The 18,003-nt window shown below is 46.2% G+C and overlaps 4 long non-coding RNA genes across 4 annotated transcripts; 2 read left to right on the top strand and 2 right to left on the bottom strand.

The window, feature by feature from the left end:
* Positions 1-932: 932 nt before the first annotated feature.
* LOC146809500 (uncharacterized) lies at positions 933-1,740 on the bottom strand. Its single transcript, XR_014965557.1, has 3 exons — positions 1,684-1,740; positions 1,505-1,570; positions 933-1,132 (listed from the first exon to the last, which is right to left on the bottom strand). It is a non-coding gene; the product is annotated as an uncharacterized LOC146809500 (long non-coding RNA).
* Positions 1,741-6,198: 4,458 nt separating this feature from the next.
* On the bottom strand, positions 6,199-7,006 carry LOC146809499 (uncharacterized). The gene is made up of 3 exons (XR_014965556.1): positions 6,950-7,006; positions 6,771-6,836; positions 6,199-6,398 (listed from the first exon to the last, which is right to left on the bottom strand). It is a non-coding gene; the product is annotated as an uncharacterized LOC146809499 (long non-coding RNA).
* Positions 7,007-10,137: 3,131 nt separating this feature from the next.
* LOC146809498 (uncharacterized) lies at positions 10,138-10,931 on the top strand. Its single transcript, XR_014965555.1, has 3 exons — positions 10,138-10,194; positions 10,308-10,373; positions 10,746-10,931. It is a non-coding gene; the product is annotated as an uncharacterized LOC146809498 (long non-coding RNA).
* Positions 10,932-15,403: 4,472 nt separating this feature from the next.
* LOC146809497 (uncharacterized) lies at positions 15,404-16,197 on the top strand. Its single transcript, XR_014965554.1, has 3 exons — positions 15,404-15,460; positions 15,574-15,639; positions 16,012-16,197. It is a non-coding gene; the product is annotated as an uncharacterized LOC146809497 (long non-coding RNA).
* Positions 16,198-18,003: the final 1,806 nt, after the last annotated feature.

Below are 18,003 nucleotides of genomic sequence, written 5' to 3'. Positions count from 1 at the left end.
AGTCTTTTGGAAAGTCTTGGATGGGTTAATGTAAAATTTTAGAAATCTGTGGGCATCCTGGTGTTGAGAGTTCTTTCCGCAGCAGTGGCAGAGCTGCAGACGACACTCTGCAAATTTCTGGTTCCTTTCATATGATATGTGTCAGAACTTTAGGGATTAATTTAGGATTAGTTCTCAGCACTAACTGGTTATTTATATTGAAAGTTTGTATATAGCCGAACCTCTGGGCTGATGTCAGAGTTAATAACAACGATGTTTTACTATGCAACCTATTTGATGTCTGTCTTTTGTGGGAGCTCAAAGAGGGCCTTCCAGAGTTGACTGAGGACTGCATTAAGCTCCTTCTTCACAGCTGGTAGCCCTGCAGTTGGGTTAGTGCTGAAAAAGTCTTTTGAGGAATGAGAGAAACTGCGAAATCCCAGAATAGCTGTCAGATGAATTCTGATTGAGGCATGTTTAAATTTTCACTGGACAAGTTTTGGAACACACAGTACAACGCAAAGTAACAACGAAAGAGGAAGGGCAATAACACGACTGATCCCCTCGAGGGAAATTGTGTAAACCAACGAAGTCAGTGTAAATCTCAAAGAATGCACTTACCATCCGTAGAAGCACCAGTCTCCAAGGTCAGAGCCTACCCAATCAGTTACAGGGAGGAAAACAGACCTGCGGAGGTAATACAAATTTTGTATGAAAAGCCCTCACTCACCAACCTGGTTGGTGACATGCTTCATCATCGGGCCCCACTGGGCATGGCCGAGTGCCATCCCAGTGTGCTACAACGCCAGGTTACTGCGGAGCGGGATTGTGTGTGGTGATAGTGAATTTAAAATTCCCAATTGAGTCAAAAAAGTATTTTATTTGTTTTGCTAATTGGAAAATTAAAACATAATAAAAAGGAGTGATGGTCAAAAAAATAATAACAGACCGGATTCACTCCGTGGCGGTCAACATGTTTCTGCCTTTATGTGTAGTTTACAGGCTTTCTTCAGGACCAGAGTGGAAGTGTGGGTGCCCCGGTGGTGTGAACGCACTAAGGTTCACCCTCCCGTGGGCTGCTGTGTGAAAAATAATATAAAACACAGGGAAAAATCCGCCAAAAACTATAATGGTGGAGAGAAACGAGTTTATTCTAAAATGAAAAGGAGACATACAAACACAAGACAAAACACAATAGAATCGTAAATGTGGGTAGTCAAAACATTATCAAGTGCCATATTGTAGGCTCAAACAAAGTGCGTGGATGGGGACAGTGCCAGTAGTCCGTACCTTCGGTGCATCAACAATGTGCTAGTAGTGCACCTAGAATTAGCCCGGTACTGGTGTCAGGGAAGTAAAGGACTTCACCTGAATAGCGTGACTAGCAATGTATCACGGAATAAACGTGGAGTCCTAATGCTACGTGTGAGACTATAAACCTAGCAAGGTCCATTGGAACAATGAACGCGGCCTGTGAAGCATTCCTGGTAGGTAGAAATGCCAAGGGGAATAGAGAGGTTCTTACTGTGAGGCTAGACTGTTCGTCGCCTCAGGGATCCCGGGGGAGAGGTGCGAGCAAATATGGCACACCCTGGAGGAGAAAAAGAAGAAAGAGCGGCCACGAACGGCTGAATAGTAGAAAAACAAGCCGAACAGTACTGTGAGCCTTACCAGAAGGAAATAAGAGCCAGAAGGTACACCTACGCCCTCGCTGCTCGGCACCCGTTAGGAACCTACACCGCCTCAAGCCACCGGGTCCGGGGAGAGAAGAGACCTGGTGCGAGGCTCCTAAAAACAAGAGTGCGAGAAGAAAGCCCGTCGGTGATTGGGCAGCACCTCGCATGCTGAGGTCCAATTGGCTGAGCCCCGGCCAATAGGCCGCCAAGAGGCAAGGGGCTCGACAATAAATTACAGGGAAAGAACCTCCCAAGCTGTGTGCTGATAGGTTTAAAGCACAACCAATAGAATGCCAGGAATACAGGGAGGCTCGTCCGTAATTAGAAAAAACAGGGCTTGATTGAGAAAACTTTATGCAGTGCAAAACAGGGACGCATGAGCACGCTTGACACCACGGAAACGTGTGTAAGATAAAAACAATCATTGCAGATAAGAGGGGGTTTGTTACAACGCACGTCCACAAGATCGAACAGAGGAGCATGCCAGTGATAAGCACGCTTGACACAACGGAAACGTGTGTCAGATTAAAACAATAGTTGCAGATAAAGGGGTTAATTTCAACGCACGTCCACCGAATCAGACAGAGGAGCATGCCAGTGATATGTCGGGAAGCTAACAATGTTGAGGGGACACTGTGTATAATGTGCCCCAGTGTAGTAGGAGAATGTTGTTAGCGTAATGGACCAGTGGTCAGAACAGGACTCGGTGAAGTCCCACAAGGTGACCCAGTTTAGTAGATAACGGTCAATGAAAATCACTGGAACAGTGAAAGTAGCTGCCAACATACGTGCATACTTAGAGTATGTTGACCCAGGGTATATTGTCGTTAAGACCCACAAGGTTAGTACCCAGACGGTACACCCATCTTTGTTCCTTCTCGAAAAGGACTTTTTGAGTGTTTCTACATGCAGTGACCTCCTCAATAACTGTCCAGTGCAGGTCATTGGTGGTGTGGTTAGCAGAGAGGAAATGTTCACTGAGTTTGGTAGTGATTTTTTTGCACCTAATGTTGCTCCGATGTTCACATATGCGGAGTTTCACTTTCCTGGTGGTCATCCCTACGTAGCGCAGGCCACAGGGACAGGTGATAAGGTAGACCACATTAGGTGTGTTGCAGTTGGTGTGGCTGTTTTGGGTCCAAATCTTGCCTGGTTCAAGTTGAAGACTGGTAGTGTGAGAAGTCAGATGGCATATACTGCAATCCGAGCAAGGGAAATGGCCCGTTACCTTGGGAAGACCCCATGCTTCTGTGATGGATCTCTGAGAAGTGTTAGGTCTGGTAATGGGACGCGTCTGTACTAGGCTATTACGCAGGCTTTGAGCCCGTTTGAAGGAGAATAGGGGTTTTTCCCATCTCCGTTTGTTGCTGTTGATGATGCGCCAATGTTTCATGACAACTTTTTTCATGGCATTGGACATGGAACTGTAAGTTGTGACGCATGTCAGTGGTATAGATGTGGCGTCTTTTACAGAATCCTCCAGAAGGGCTTCTCTGGGTTGGTTTCTGGCCCGTCTGTAGCTTTTAGTGAGGAGGGGCAGAGGGTACCCTCTGGCAGTCATTTTAGAAGTCAGATCACTAGATTGTGCCTTAAAGTCTACCAAAGCAGTACAATTCCGTCGTAAGCGGAGGAATTGCCCGTAAGGCAGATTCTCCCGCAGTGCACGAGGGTGGAAGCTTGTAAATTCTAGAAGATTATTTCTAGAAGTAGGCTTGTAATGTGTCTTGGTATGTAAAGAACCATGTTTGTTAGTGATCAAGACATCTAGGAATACGACTTCATGAGAGTCATAAGTATGGGTGAATCTCAGATTCGGATCCAAGGTGTTGATCCACTGGAAGAATGTTTCAAGGGTGTTGGTATCCCCGTGCCATATGAGGAGCACGTCATCAATATAACGTCTCCATAGGCCTATGGAGAGAAGATGAGGATTGGTGTCAGGGAGAATGTACTTCTGTTCAAAATCGTACACGTATAGACCTGCTACACTAGGAGCAAAGGTACTCCCCATGGAAGTACCCGTGGATTGCAGATAAAGTTGTCCCTGGTACTCGAAAAAGTTCTTTTTCAGTGCCAGAGTTGCACATTGGATAATGAAGTCCTTCGAGGTCCTATACTCCCAGGGATGGGAATTGAGGGATTCACCCAGGACCCGGATGGTCTCGTCCTGGGGGATACTGGTGTACAAGCTCTCAATATCCAACGTTACCAGGATAGTGTTCTCAGAGCATTGAGTGCCATTCAGTAGTTTGAGCAGGTCTTTGGTATCTTTAAGATATGTCGATGATTGTTGGACCAGGGGTTTGAGAAAATGGTCACAGAACCGCGATAATGGTTCCAGGAGGGAGCCAATCCCCGACACAATGGGACGCCCAGGGGGAGGGAGTCTCCCCTTGTGAATTTTGGGGAGTGTATAGAAATATGGTATGGTCCCTTGGCTCTCAGTAAGGAAACGTGCTTCCGGTCTGGTGATGGTGCCTTCAGTTAGTGCTTCCTCGACTATCCTCTCGATCTGGATTTTAAGATCATTAGAGGGGTCATTGGGAAGAAGTGTATAGTTCTTGCGGTCACTAAGGAGTCTTCGGCACTCAAGGTCGTAATCCACAGTATTCAATAGGACCACGGCTCCACCCTTGTCTGCCGGTTTGATTGTGAGGGTCAGGTCCTGTCGTAACGAATTGATGGCTCTGAATTCATCAGCTTTGAGGTTTTTGAAAACGGATGGGGGATCCAGATTCTCAATTTCCGAAAAAACAGCTCGTTCAAAAGTCACAATCTCAACTGGTATAGTGTGTGGGGGGGGTGTGAACGTAGACTTGGGTCGTAGAGGTGTGTCACCTACATCAGAGTCTGCTACCTCTGAAGAGTGTTCCTCAAAGAAGGCTTTCAGTTTCAGTTTTCTGAAGAAAGCCGAGAGTTCACAGTGGAGACGGAATTTGTCAGGGCGAGCTGACGGAACAAATCCCAGTCCCTTTTCCAGTATAGTTGTTTCTTGGGTAGTAAGCCTCTTGTCAGATAGGTTGACAATTAGGCTGTCGAGGTGCTCGGGCCTGCGATTGCTTGGTCCTGCAATTGTTTGCTCCGGGTGTGGTTGCCCACCGGGTCGTCTTGTATCCAATGGACCCTTTGATTGGGCCCTCTCCGCCGACCTTTGCCCCTCTGGCCTCTCTCTAAAAAAGGAGGCGGTGTAAAGTGGTTTTGTGGATACAAGGGGGCCGTGTACGCAGGATTCCAACCCATTTGTGGATTGAATGGGTAATGGAACTGCATAGGATGTGACCCCATGAAACCTTGTTGGGGAGGGAAGTTCAGCCAAGGAGATTGATTGAGAGGGGGGCGTGTTCTACCCCTTTGTTTACCCCTTCTTGCCTGCCTGAAGCTGTTATTGCTTGAGCCGCTACTGTTTGATGACTCATCCTCAGAGCCATAGGTGTAGGTCTCAGTTTTACGCATTGCCACATAGGATGGATCAGCGTAAGGGTAGATCTTATTAAATTCAAACTTTTTAAGGTCTTTTTGGAATTGGTTCACCTTACTTTGGGTTAGATTCTCCTTGTATTCATTGATGTCTTTGTTAAGCTCATCTAACCGTTTTTTAAAACCCGTTAAGGTGGCCTTAAATTGTGTCTCAGTTTGGGTGATCTCAATCATTATAGCCTCTGATAAACGTACAGCTGTTTTTATGATCAAGACGAGCCAATCTCGGGTGCAGTGCCATGCAATCATGGCCCATTCCTTTCTGAAGGTGGCATCCTCAAGAAAGATGCGGGGCGCATTAGTCACTAATAGGCCCCTGGGGGCTGTATTGGTCCTCAAGTATTCCGTCAGGATTGTGCCGTGTAGTATGGTACGTATACGGTTTTTCTTTAATTCTGAGAGTTGTTCCCATTCACTGGCATATGTCACCGTCTGTGAGATAGTGGGATCTGCAAATAGAGAAGGACGTGCTAAAATAGCATCGACCTCAGAGTCAGAGAAGGTGAGACCGAGAGTGGCCATATTGTCAGAATCCGGGAAATGATCAAATAAAGATCAAGAGAGAAAGAGAGAGAGCCTCCTTAGTATGAGGGAGGACCAATGGGCTCTTACAGCTGTGCGCTGCCAAAATGCAAAGTAACAACGAAAGAGGAAGGGCAATAACACGACTGATCCCCTCGAGGGAAATTGTGTAAACCAACGAAGTCAGTGTAAATCTCAAAGAATGCACTTACCATCCGTAGAAGCACCAGTCTCCAAGGTCAGAGCCTACCCAATCAGTTACAGGGAGGAAAACAGACCTGCGGAGGTAATACAAATTTTGTATGAAAAGCCCTCACTCACCAACCTGGTTGGTGACATGCTTCATCATCGGGCCCCACTGGGCATGGCCGAGTGCCATCCCAGTGTGCTACAACGCCAGGTTACTGCGGAGCGGGATTGTGTGTGGTGATAGTGAATTTAAAATTCCCAATTGAGTCAAAAAAGTATTTTATTTGTTTTGCTAATTGGAAAATTAAAACATAATAAAAAGGAGTGATGGTCAAAAAAATAATAACAGACCGGATTCACTCCGTGGCGGTCAACATGTTTCTGCCTTTATGTGTAGTTTACAGGCTTTCTTCAGGACCAGAGTGGAAGTGTGGGTGCCCCGGTGGTGTGAACGCACTAAGGTTCACCCTCCCGTGGGCTGCTGTGTGAAAAATAATATAAAACACAGGGAAAAATCCGCCAAAAACTATAATGGTGGAGAGAAACGAGTTTATTCTAAAATGAAAAGGAGACATACAAACACAAGACAAAACACAATAGAATCGTAAATGTGGGTAGTCAAAACATTATCAAGTGCCATATTGTAGGCTCAAACAAAGTGCGTGGATGGGGACAGTGCCAGTAGTCCGTACCTTCGGTGCATCAACAATGTGCTAGTAGTGCACCTAGAATTAGCCCGGTACTGGTGTCAGGGAAGTAAAGGACTTCACCTGAATAGCGTGACTAGCAATGTATCACGGAATAAACGTGGAGTCCTAATGCTACGTGTGAGACTATAAACCTAGCAAGGTCCATTGGAACAATGAACGCGGCCTGTGAAGCATTCCTGGTAGGTAGAAATGCCAAGGGGAATAGAGAGGTTCTTACTGTGAGGCTAGACTGTTCGTCGCCTCAGGGATCCCGGGGGAGAGGTGCGAGCAAATATGGCACACCCTGGAGGAGAAAAAGAAGAAAGAGCGGCCACGAACGGCTGAATAGTAGAAAAACAAGCCGAACAGTACTGTGAGCCTTACCAGAAGGAAATAAGAGCCAGAAGGTACACCTACGCCCTCGCTGCTCGGCACCCGTTAGGAACCTACACCGCCTCAAGCCACCGGGTCCGGGGAGAGAAGAGACCTGGTGCGAGGCTCCTAAAAACAAGAGTGCGAGAAGAAAGCCCGTCGGTGATTGGGCAGCACCTCGCATGCTGAGGTCCAATTGGCTGAGCCCCGGCCAATAGGCCGCCAAGAGGCAAGGGGCTCGACAATAAATTACAGGGAAAGAACCTCCCAAGCTGTGTGCTGATAGGTTTAAAGCACAACCAATAGAATGCCAGGAATACAGGGAGGCTCGTCCGTAATTAGAAAAAACAGGGCTTGATTGAGAAAACTTTATGCAGTGCAAAACAGGGACGCATGAGCACGCTTGACACCACGGAAACGTGTGTAAGATAAAAACAATCATTGCAGATAAGAGGGGGTTTGTTACAACGCACGTCCACAAGATCGAACAGAGGAGCATGCCAGTGATAAGCACGCTTGACACAACGGAAACGTGTGTCAGATTAAAACAATAGTTGCAGATAAAGGGGTTAATTTCAACGCACGTCCACCGAATCAGACAGAGGAGCATGCCAGTGATATGTCGGGAAGCTAACAATGTTGAGGGGACACTGTGTATAATGTGCCCCAGTGTAGTAGGAGAATGTTGTTAGCGTAATGGACCAGTGGTCAGAACAGGACTCGGTGAAGTCCCACAAGGTGACCCAGTTTAGTAGATAACGGTCAATGAAAATCACTGGAACAGTGAAAGTAGCTGCCAACATACGTGCATACTTAGAGTATGTTGACCCAGGGTATATTGTCGTTAAGACCCACAAGGTTAGTACCCAGACGGTACACCCATCTTTGTTCCTTCTCGAAAAGGACTTTTTGAGTGTTTCTACATGCAGTGACCTCCTCAATAACTGTCCAGTGCAGGTCATTGGTGGTGTGGTTAGCAGAGAGGAAATGTTCACTGAGTTTGGTAGTGATTTTTTTGCACCTAATGTTGCTCCGATGTTCACATATGCGGAGTTTCACTTTCCTGGTGGTCATCCCTACGTAGCGCAGGCCACAGGGACAGGTGATAAGGTAGACCACATTAGGTGTGTTGCAGTTGGTGTGGCTGTTTTGGGTCCAAATCTTGCCTGGTTCAAGTTGAAGACTGGTAGTGTGAGAAGTCAGATGGCATATACTGCAATCCGAGCAAGGGAAATGGCCCGTTACCTTGGGAAGACCCCATGCTTCTGTGATGGATCTCTGAGAAGTGTTAGGTCTGGTAATGGGACGCGTCTGTACTAGGCTATTACGCAGGCTTTGAGCCCGTTTGAAGGAGAATAGGGGTTTTTCCCATCTCCGTTTGTTGCTGTTGATGATGCGCCAATGTTTCATGACAACTTTTTTCATGGCATTGGACATGGAACTGTAAGTTGTGACGCATGTCAGTGGTATAGATGTGGCGTCTTTTACAGAATCCTCCAGAAGGGCTTCTCTGGGTTGGTTTCTGGCCCGTCTGTAGCTTTTAGTGAGGAGGGGCAGAGGGTACCCTCTGGCAGTCATTTTAGAAGTCAGATCACTAGATTGTGCCTTAAAGTCTACCAAAGCAGTACAATTCCGTCGTAAGCGGAGGAATTGCCCGTAAGGCAGATTCTCCCGCAGTGCACGAGGGTGGAAGCTTGTAAATTCTAGAAGATTATTTCTAGAAGTAGGCTTGTAATGTGTCTTGGTATGTAAAGAACCATGTTTGTTAGTGATCAAGACATCTAGGAATACGACTTCATGAGAGTCATAAGTATGGGTGAATCTCAGATTCGGATCCAAGGTGTTGATCCACTGGAAGAATGTTTCAAGGGTGTTGGTATCCCCGTGCCATATGAGGAGCACGTCATCAATATAACGTCTCCATAGGCCTATGGAGAGAAGATGAGGATTGGTGTCAGGGAGAATGTACTTCTGTTCAAAATCGTACACGTATAGACCTGCTACACTAGGAGCAAAGGTACTCCCCATGGAAGTACCCGTGGATTGCAGATAAAGTTGTCCCTGGTACTCGAAAAAGTTCTTTTTCAGTGCCAGAGTTGCACATTGGATAATGAAGTCCTTCGAGGTCCTATACTCCCAGGGATGGGAATTGAGGGATTCACCCAGGACCCGGATGGTCTCGTCCTGGGGGATACTGGTGTACAAGCTCTCAATATCCAACGTTACCAGGATAGTGTTCTCAGAGCATTGAGTGCCATTCAGTAGTTTGAGCAGGTCTTTGGTATCTTTAAGATATGTCGATGATTGTTGGACCAGGGGTTTGAGAAAATGGTCACAGAACCGCGATAATGGTTCCAGGAGGGAGCCAATCCCCGACACAATGGGACGCCCAGGGGGAGGGAGTCTCCCCTTGTGAATTTTGGGGAGTGTATAGAAATATGGTATGGTCCCTTGGCTCTCAGTAAGGAAACGTGCTTCCGGTCTGGTGATGGTGCCTTCAGTTAGTGCTTCCTCGACTATCCTCTCGATCTGGATTTTAAGATCATTAGAGGGGTCATTGGGAAGAAGTGTATAGTTCTTGCGGTCACTAAGGAGTCTTCGGCACTCAAGGTCGAGTCCTGTTCTGACCACTGGTCCATTACGCTAACAACATTCTCCTACTACACTGGGGCACATTATACACAGTGTCCCCTCAACATTGTTAGCTTCCCGACATATCACTGGCATGCTCCTCTGTCTGATTCGGTGGACGTGCGTTGAAATTAACCCCTTTATCTGCAACTATTGTTTTAATCTGACACACGTTTCCGTTGTGTCAAGCGTGCTTATCACTGGCATGCTCCTCTGTTCGATCTTGTGGACGTGCGTTGTAACAAACCCCCTCTTATCTGCAATGATTGTTTTTATCTTACACACGTTTCCGTGGTGTCAAGCGTGCTCATGCGTCCCTGTTTTGCACTGCATAAAGTTTTCTCAATCAAGCCCTGTTTTTTCTAATTACGGACGAGCCTCCCTGTATTCCTGGCATTCTATTGGTTGTGCTTTAAACCTATCAGCACACAGCTTGGGAGGTTCTTTCCCTGTAATTTATTGTCGAGCCCCTTGCCTCTTGGCGGCCTATTGGCCGGGGCTCAGCCAATTGGACCTCAGCATGCGAGGTGCTGCCCAATCACCGACGGGCTTTCTTCTCGCACTCTTGTTTTTAGGAGCCTCGCACCAGGTCTCTTCTCTCCCCGGACCCGGTGGCTTGAGGCGGTGTAGGTTCCTAACGGGTGCCGAGCAGCGAGGGCGTAGGTGTACCTTCTGGCTCTTATTTCCTTCTGGTAAGGCTCACAGTACTGTTCGGCTTGTTTTTCTACTATTCAGCCGTTCGTGGCCGCTCTTTCTTCTTTTTCTCCTCCAGGGTGTGCCATATTTGCTCGCACCTCTCCCCCGGGATCCCTGAGGCGACGAACAGTCTAGCCTCACAGTAAGAACCTCTCTATTCCCCTTGGCATTTCTACCTACCAGGAATGCTTCACAGGCCGCGTTCATTGTTCCAATGGACCTTGCTAGGTTTATAGTCTCACACGTAGCATTAGGACTCCACGTTTATTCCGTGATACATTGCTAGTCACGCTATTCAGGTGAAGTCCTTTACTTCCCTGACACCAGTACCGGGCTAATTCTAGGTGCACTACTAGCACATTGTTGATGCACCGAAGGTACGGACTACTGGCACTGTCCCCATCCACGCACTTTGTTTGAGCCTACAATATGGCACTTGATAATGTTTTGACTACCCACATTTACGATTCTATTGTGTTTTGTCTTGTGTTTGTATGTCTCCTTTTCATTTTAGAATAAACTCGTTTCTCTCCACCATTATAGTTTTTGGCGGATTTTTCCCTGTGTTTTATATTATTTTTCACACAGCAGCCCACGGGAGGGTGAACCTTAGTGCGTTCACACCACCGGGGCACCCACACTTCCACTCTGGTCCTGAAGAAAGCCTGTAAACTACACATAAAGGCAGAAACATGTTGACCGCCACGGAGTGAATCCGGTCTGTTATTATTTTTTTGACCATCACTCCTTTTTATTATGTTTTAATTTTCCAATTAGCAAAACAAATAAAATACTTTTTTGACTCAATTGGGAATTTTAAATTCACTATCACCACACACAATCCCGCTCCGCAGTAACCTGGCGTTGTAGCACACTGGGATGGCACTCGGCCATGCCCAGTGGGGCCCGATGATGAAGCATGTCACCAACCAGGTTGGTGAGTGAGGGCTTTTCATACAAAATTTGTATTACCTCCGCAGGTCTGTTTTCCTCCCTGTAACTGATTGGGTAGGCTCTGACCTTGGAGACTGGTGCTTCTACGGATGGTAAGTGCATTCTTTGAGATTTACACTGACTTCGTTGGTTTACACAATTTCCCTCGAGGGGATCAGTCGTGTTATTGCCCTTCCTCTTTCGTTGTTACTTTGCATTTTGGCAGCGCACAGCTGTAAGAGCCCATTGGTCCTCCCTCATACTAAGGAGGCTCTCTCTCTTTCTCTCTTGATCTTTATTTGATCATTTCCCGGATTCTGACAATATGGCCACTCTCGGTCTCACCTTCTCTGACTCTGAGGTCGATGCTATTTTAGCACGTCCTTCTCTATTTGCAGATCCCACTATCTCACAGACGGTGACATATGCCAGTGAATGGGAACAACTCTCAGAATTAAAGAAAAACCGTATACGTACCATACTACACGGCACAATCCTGACGGAATACTTGAGGACCAATACAGCCCCCAGGGGCCTATTAGTGACTAATGCGCCCCGCATCTTTCTTGAGGATGCCACCTTCAGAAAGGAATGGGCCATGATTGCATGGCACTGCACCCGAGATTGGCTCGTCTTGATCATAAAAACAGCTGTACGTTTATCAGAGGCTATAATGATTGAGATCACCCAAACTGAGACACAATTTAAGGCCACCTTAACGGGTTTTAAAAAACGGTTAGATGAGCTTAACAAAGACATCAATGAATACAAGGAGAATCTAACCCAAAGTAAGGTGAACCAATTCCAAAAAGACCTTAAAAAGTTTGAATTTAATAAGATCTACCCTTACGCTGATCCATCCTATGTGGCAATGCGTAAAACTGAGACCTACACCTATGGCTCTGAGGATGAGTCATCAAACAGTAGCGGCTCAAGCAATAACAGCTTCAGGCAGGCAAGAAGGGGTAAACAAAGGGGTAGAACACGCCCCCCTCTCAATCAATCTCCTTGGCTGAACTTCCCTCCCCAACAAGGTTTCATGGGGTCACATCCTATGCAGTTCCATTACCCATTCAATCCACAAATGGGTTGGAATCCTGCGTACACGGCCCCCTTGTATCCACAAAACCACTTTACACCGCCTCCTTTTTTAGAGAGAGGCCAGAGGGGCAAAGGTCGGCGGAGAGGGCCCAATCAAAGGGTCCATTGGATACAAGACGACCCGGTGGGCAACCACACCCGGAGCAAACAATTGCAGGACCAAGCAATCGCAGGCCCGAGCACCTCGACAGCCTAATTGTCAACCTATCTGACAAGAGGCTTACTACCCAAGAAACAACTATACTGGAAAAGGGACTGGGATTTGTTCCGTCAGCTCGCCCTGACAAATTCCGTCTCCACTGTGAACTCTCGGCTTTCTTCAGAAAACTGAAACTGAAAGCCTTCTTTGAGGAACACTCTTCAGAGGTAGCAGACTCTGATGTAGGTGACACACCTCTACGACCCAAGTCTACGTTCACACCCCCCCCACACACTATACCAGTTGAGATTGTGACTTTTGAACGAGCTGTTTTTTCGGAAATTGAGAATCTGGATCCCCCATCCGTTTTCAAAAACCTCAAAGCTGATGAATTCAGAGCCATCAATTCGTTACGACAGGACCCGACCCTCACAATCAAACCGGCAGACAAGGGTGGAGCCGTGGTCCTATTGAATACTGTGGATTACGACCTTGAGTGCCGAAGACTCCTTAGTGACCGCAAGAACTATACACTTCTTCCCAATGACCCCTCTAATGATCTTAAAATCCAGATCGAGAGGATAGTCGAGGAAGCACTAACTGAAGGCACCATCACCAGACCGGAAGCACGTTTCCTTACTGAGAGCCAAGGGACCATACCATATTTCTATACACTCCCCAAAATTCACAAGGGGAGACTCCCTCCCCCTGGGCGTCCCATTGTGTCGGGGATTGGCTCCCTCCTGGAACCATTATCGCGGTTCTGTGACCATTTTCTCAAACCCCTGGTCCAACAATCATCGACATATCTTAAAGATACCAAAGACCTGCTCAAACTACTGAATGGCACTCAATGCTCTGAGAACACTATCCTGGTAACGTTGGATATTGAGAGCTTGTACACCAGTATCCCCCAGGACGAGACCATCCGGGTCCTGGGTGAATCCCTCAATTCCCATCCCTGGGAGTATAGGACCTCGAAGGACTTCATTATCCAATGTGCAACTCTGGCACTGAAAAAGAACTTTTTCGAGTACCAGGGACAACTTTATCTGCAATCCACGGGTACTTCCATGGGGAGTACCTTTGCTCCTAGTGTAGCAGGTCTATACGTGTACGATTTTGAACAGAAGTACATTCTCCCTGACACCAATCCTCATCTTCTCTCCATAGGCCTATGGAGACGTTATATTGATGACGTGCTCCTCATATGGCACGGGGATACCAACACCCTTGAAACATTCTTCCAGTGGATCAACACCTTGGATCCGAATCTGAGATTCACCCATACTTATGACTCTCATGAAGTCGTATTCCTAGATGTCTTGATCACTAACAAACATGGTTCTTTACATACCAAGACACATTACAAGCCTACTTCTAGAAATAATCTTCTAGAATTTACAAGCTTCCACCCTCGTGCACTGCGGGAGAATCTGCCTTACGGGCAATTCCTCCGCTTACGACGGAATTGTACTGCTTTGGTAGACTTTAAGGCACAATCTAGTGATCTGACTTCTAAAATGACTGCCAGAGGGTACCCTCTGCCCCTCCTCACTAAAAGCTACAGACGGGCCAGAAACCAACCCAGAGAAGCCCTTCTGGAGGATTCTGTAAAAGACGCCACATCTATACCACTGACATGCGTCACAACTTACAGTTCCATGTCCAATGCCATGAAAAAAGTTGTCATGAAACATTGGCGCATCATCAACAGCAACAAACGGAGATGGGAAAAACCCCTATTCTCCTTCAAACGGGCTCAAAGCCTGCGTAATAGCCTAGTACAGACGCGTCCCATTACCAGACCTAACACTTCTCAGAGATCCATCACAGAAGCATGGGGTCTTCCCAAGGTAACGGGCCATTTCCCTTGCTCGGATTGCAGTATATGCCATCTGACTTCTCACACTACCAGTCTTCAACTTGAACCAGGCAAGATTTGGACCCAAAACAGCCACACCAACTGCAACACACCTAATGTGGTCTACCTTATCACCTGTCCCTGTGGCCTGCGCTACGTAGGGATGACCACCAGGAAAGTGAAACTCCGCATATGTGAACATCGGAGCAACATTAGGTGCAAAAAAATCACTACCAAACTCAGTGAACATTTCCTCTCTGCTAACCACACCACCAATGACCTGCACTGGACAGTTATTGAGGAGGTCACTGCATGTAGAAACACTCAAAAAGTCCTTTTCGAGAAGGAACAAAGATGGGTGTACCGTCTGGGTACTAACCTTGTGGGTCTTAACGACAATATACCCTGGGTCAACATACTCTAAGTATGCACGTATGTTGGCAGCTACTTTCACTGTTCCAGTGATTTTCATTGACCGTTATCTACTAAACTGGGTCACCTTGTGGGACTTCACCGAGTCCTGTTCTGACCACTGGTCCATTACGCTAACAACATTCTCCTACTACACTGGGGCACATTATACACAGTGTCCCCTCAACATTGTTAGCTTCCCGACATATCACTGGCATGCTCCTCTGTCTGATTCGGTGGACGTGCGTTGAAATTAACCCCTTTATCTGCAACTATTGTTTTAATCTGACACACGTTTCCGTTGTGTCAAGCGTGCTTATCACTGGCATGCTCCTCTGTTCGATCTTGTGGACGTGCGTTGTAACAAACCCCCTCTTATCTGCAATGATTGTTTTTATCTTACACACGTTTCCGTGGTGTCAAGCGTGCTCATGCGTCCCTGTTTTGCACTGCATAAAGTTTTCTCAATCAAGCCCTGTTTTTTCTAATTACGGACGAGCCTCCCTGTATTCCTGGCATTCTATTGGTTGTGCTTTAAACCTATCAGCACACAGCTTGGGAGGTTCTTTCCCTGTAATTTATTGTCGAGCCCCTTGCCTCTTGGCGGCCTATTGGCCGGGGCTCAGCCAATTGGACCTCAGCATGCGAGGTGCTGCCCAATCACCGACGGGCTTTCTTCTCGCACTCTTGTTTTTAGGAGCCTCGCACCAGGTCTCTTCTCTCCCCGGACCCGGTGGCTTGAGGCGGTGTAGGTTCCTAACGGGTGCCGAGCAGCGAGGGCGTAGGTGTACCTTCTGGCTCTTATTTCCTTCTGGTAAGGCTCACAGTACTGTTCGGCTTGTTTTTCTACTATTCAGCCGTTCGTGGCCGCTCTTTCTTCTTTTTCTCCTCCAGGGTGTGCCATATTTGCTCGCACCTCTCCCCCGGGATCCCTGAGGCGACGAACAGTCTAGCCTCACAGTAAGAACCTCTCTATTCCCCTTGGCATTTCTACCTACCAGGAATGCTTCACAGGCCGCGTTCATTGTTCCAATGGACCTTGCTAGGTTTATAGTCTCACACGTAGCATTAGGACTCCACGTTTATTCCGTGATACATTGCTAGTCACGCTATTCAGGTGAAGTCCTTTACTTCCCTGACACCAGTACCGGGCTAATTCTAGGTGCACTACTAGCACATTGTTGATGCACCGAAGGTACGGACTACTGGCACTGTCCCCATCCACGCACTTTGTTTGAGCCTACAATATGGCACTTGATAATGTTTTGACTACCCACATTTACGATTCTATTGTGTTTTGTCTTGTGTTTGTATGTCTCCTTTTCATTTTAGAATAAACTCGTTTCTCTCCACCATTATAGTTTTTGGCGGATTTTTCCCTGTGTTTTATATTATTTTTCACACAGCAGCCCACGGGAGGGTGAACCTTAGTGCGTTCACACCACCGGGGCACCCACACTTCCACTCTGGTCCTGAAGAAAGCCTGTAAACTACACATAAAGGCAGAAACATGTTGACCGCCACGGAGTGAATCCGGTCTGTTATTATTTTTTTGACCATCACTCCTTTTTATTATGTTTTAATTTTCCAATTAGCAAAACAAATAAAATACTTTTTTGACTCAATTGGGAATTTTAAATTCACTATCACCACACACAATCCCGCTCCGCAGTAACCTGGCGTTGTAGCACACTGGGATGGCACTCGGCCATGCCCAGTGGGGCCCGATGATGAAGCATGTCACCAACCAGGTTGGTGAGTGAGGGCTTTTCATACAAAATTTGTATTACCTCCGCAGGTCTGTTTTCCTCCCTGTAACTGATTGGGTAGGCTCTGACCTTGGAGACTGGTGCTTCTACGGATGGTAAGTGCATTCTTTGAGATTTACACTGACTTCGTTGGTTTACACACACAGTACAACCCAATGAGGATGAAAAGTCACTAGATGAAAATCCTAGGTCTAACACCAGACACACCGGGCCCGATTCACAAATGTAATCTGAGACAAAATCCTAACTTTAATACTTTCGGTATTCAGAAAAGGCATTTAGGAGTAGTAAAGTTAGGATTTCTAACTTTACTACTCCTAAATGCCTTTTGTGAATACTGAAAGTCATAAAGTTAGGATTTTATCTCAGTTTAGGAGTAGGAGTAGTAAAGCCTTACACTGTGCTCTATCTGAAACTGTAAATAATGTTCGGAGGTTTTAAATACTATGTTTTCCGAGAACGTTTTATAATGCTTTAATTGGATACAATATTCTTTGTCCATTTCATAGCTTATTCTCGGCGTCATATGTTTTAAAAAGAGCTTCAGGTACGCTGGAGACCAGGCCTGCAAAAGTGCAACAGTGCATTGTGACACCTTAAGGGCTTTTAAAAGGTTCCTATTGCATGTGTACCTAAACGCTTCATCTCTTAAAGTCTCCAATTTTAATACATGTCTTAATGTGTCTGGAGCTGCGTGAAAGAGATTGTAGGCCCCCTTATAACATTGGAGACGACTCGAGCAAATATTTTTATTAGGGAGAGCTCAAGTCGTAAAGCTTGTACAGGGACTGATTGGGATACTTTTAACAGATTCCGAAGAATAATTCCTTCCTTTACTTTTATTGATTGCCATGTTTTAATTTGTGTATGTTCCATGGCGTAAGATAAAATCGGTGGGATTTTCATGCCATAAACCTCCAGAAAATATTTAAAATGTCTATTGCCTGTTGAGCGATAAAATCTCTGTAGTGCCCTGACATGGGAATCTGCCTTTCGCCTTAGATGTTGGAGATGGGAAGTGTCTTGTAAGTTATGCGTAAAGATACAGCTCAAGTAGACATACTCTTTAACTGTCTCAATTGGGTTACCTCCCAAAGACCATGTGAAAGGTAGAGATTTCCTTCTTTCACTAAAAGGTAAAATTTTGGTTTTAGATATGTTTGGGACCACAAAGTTATCTTTTGCATATTGGTTTAGTTCATTTAAATGTCTTTGCAAGCCAATTGGGGTACGATCGAATATGACAATATCGTCAGTGTACATTAAGCAATGTGCTAATTTTGGGGAAGAGTTCTTAATTAGGGAAAAGCGCCCCGGTAGGTCACTTATGTAAATGGAAAATAATATGGGTGCTAGTAGGCATCCCTGTTTCAAGGCATTCATCATAGGGATTGGATTAGTTAAGCCCTTCCCACAAATTTGAACTCTACACCATGTTGCCGTGTGCAGGGAGATAATTACTTTAAAATGATCTGTAGGAATCCCTAAACACTCTAGTTTTCTCCATAATGTCGGTCTGTCCACACTATCAAAAGTGGTTGAAAAATCGATAAAA

Source organism: Triturus cristatus, chromosome 7 (assembly GCF_964204655.1).
Source record: "Triturus cristatus chromosome 7, aTriCri1.1, whole genome shotgun sequence".
NCBI lineage: Eukaryota > Metazoa > Chordata > Amphibia > Caudata > Salamandridae > Triturus > Triturus cristatus.
Note: the sequence above shows the minus strand (reverse complement) of the source record. Positions and strands in the feature narration are given on the sequence as shown.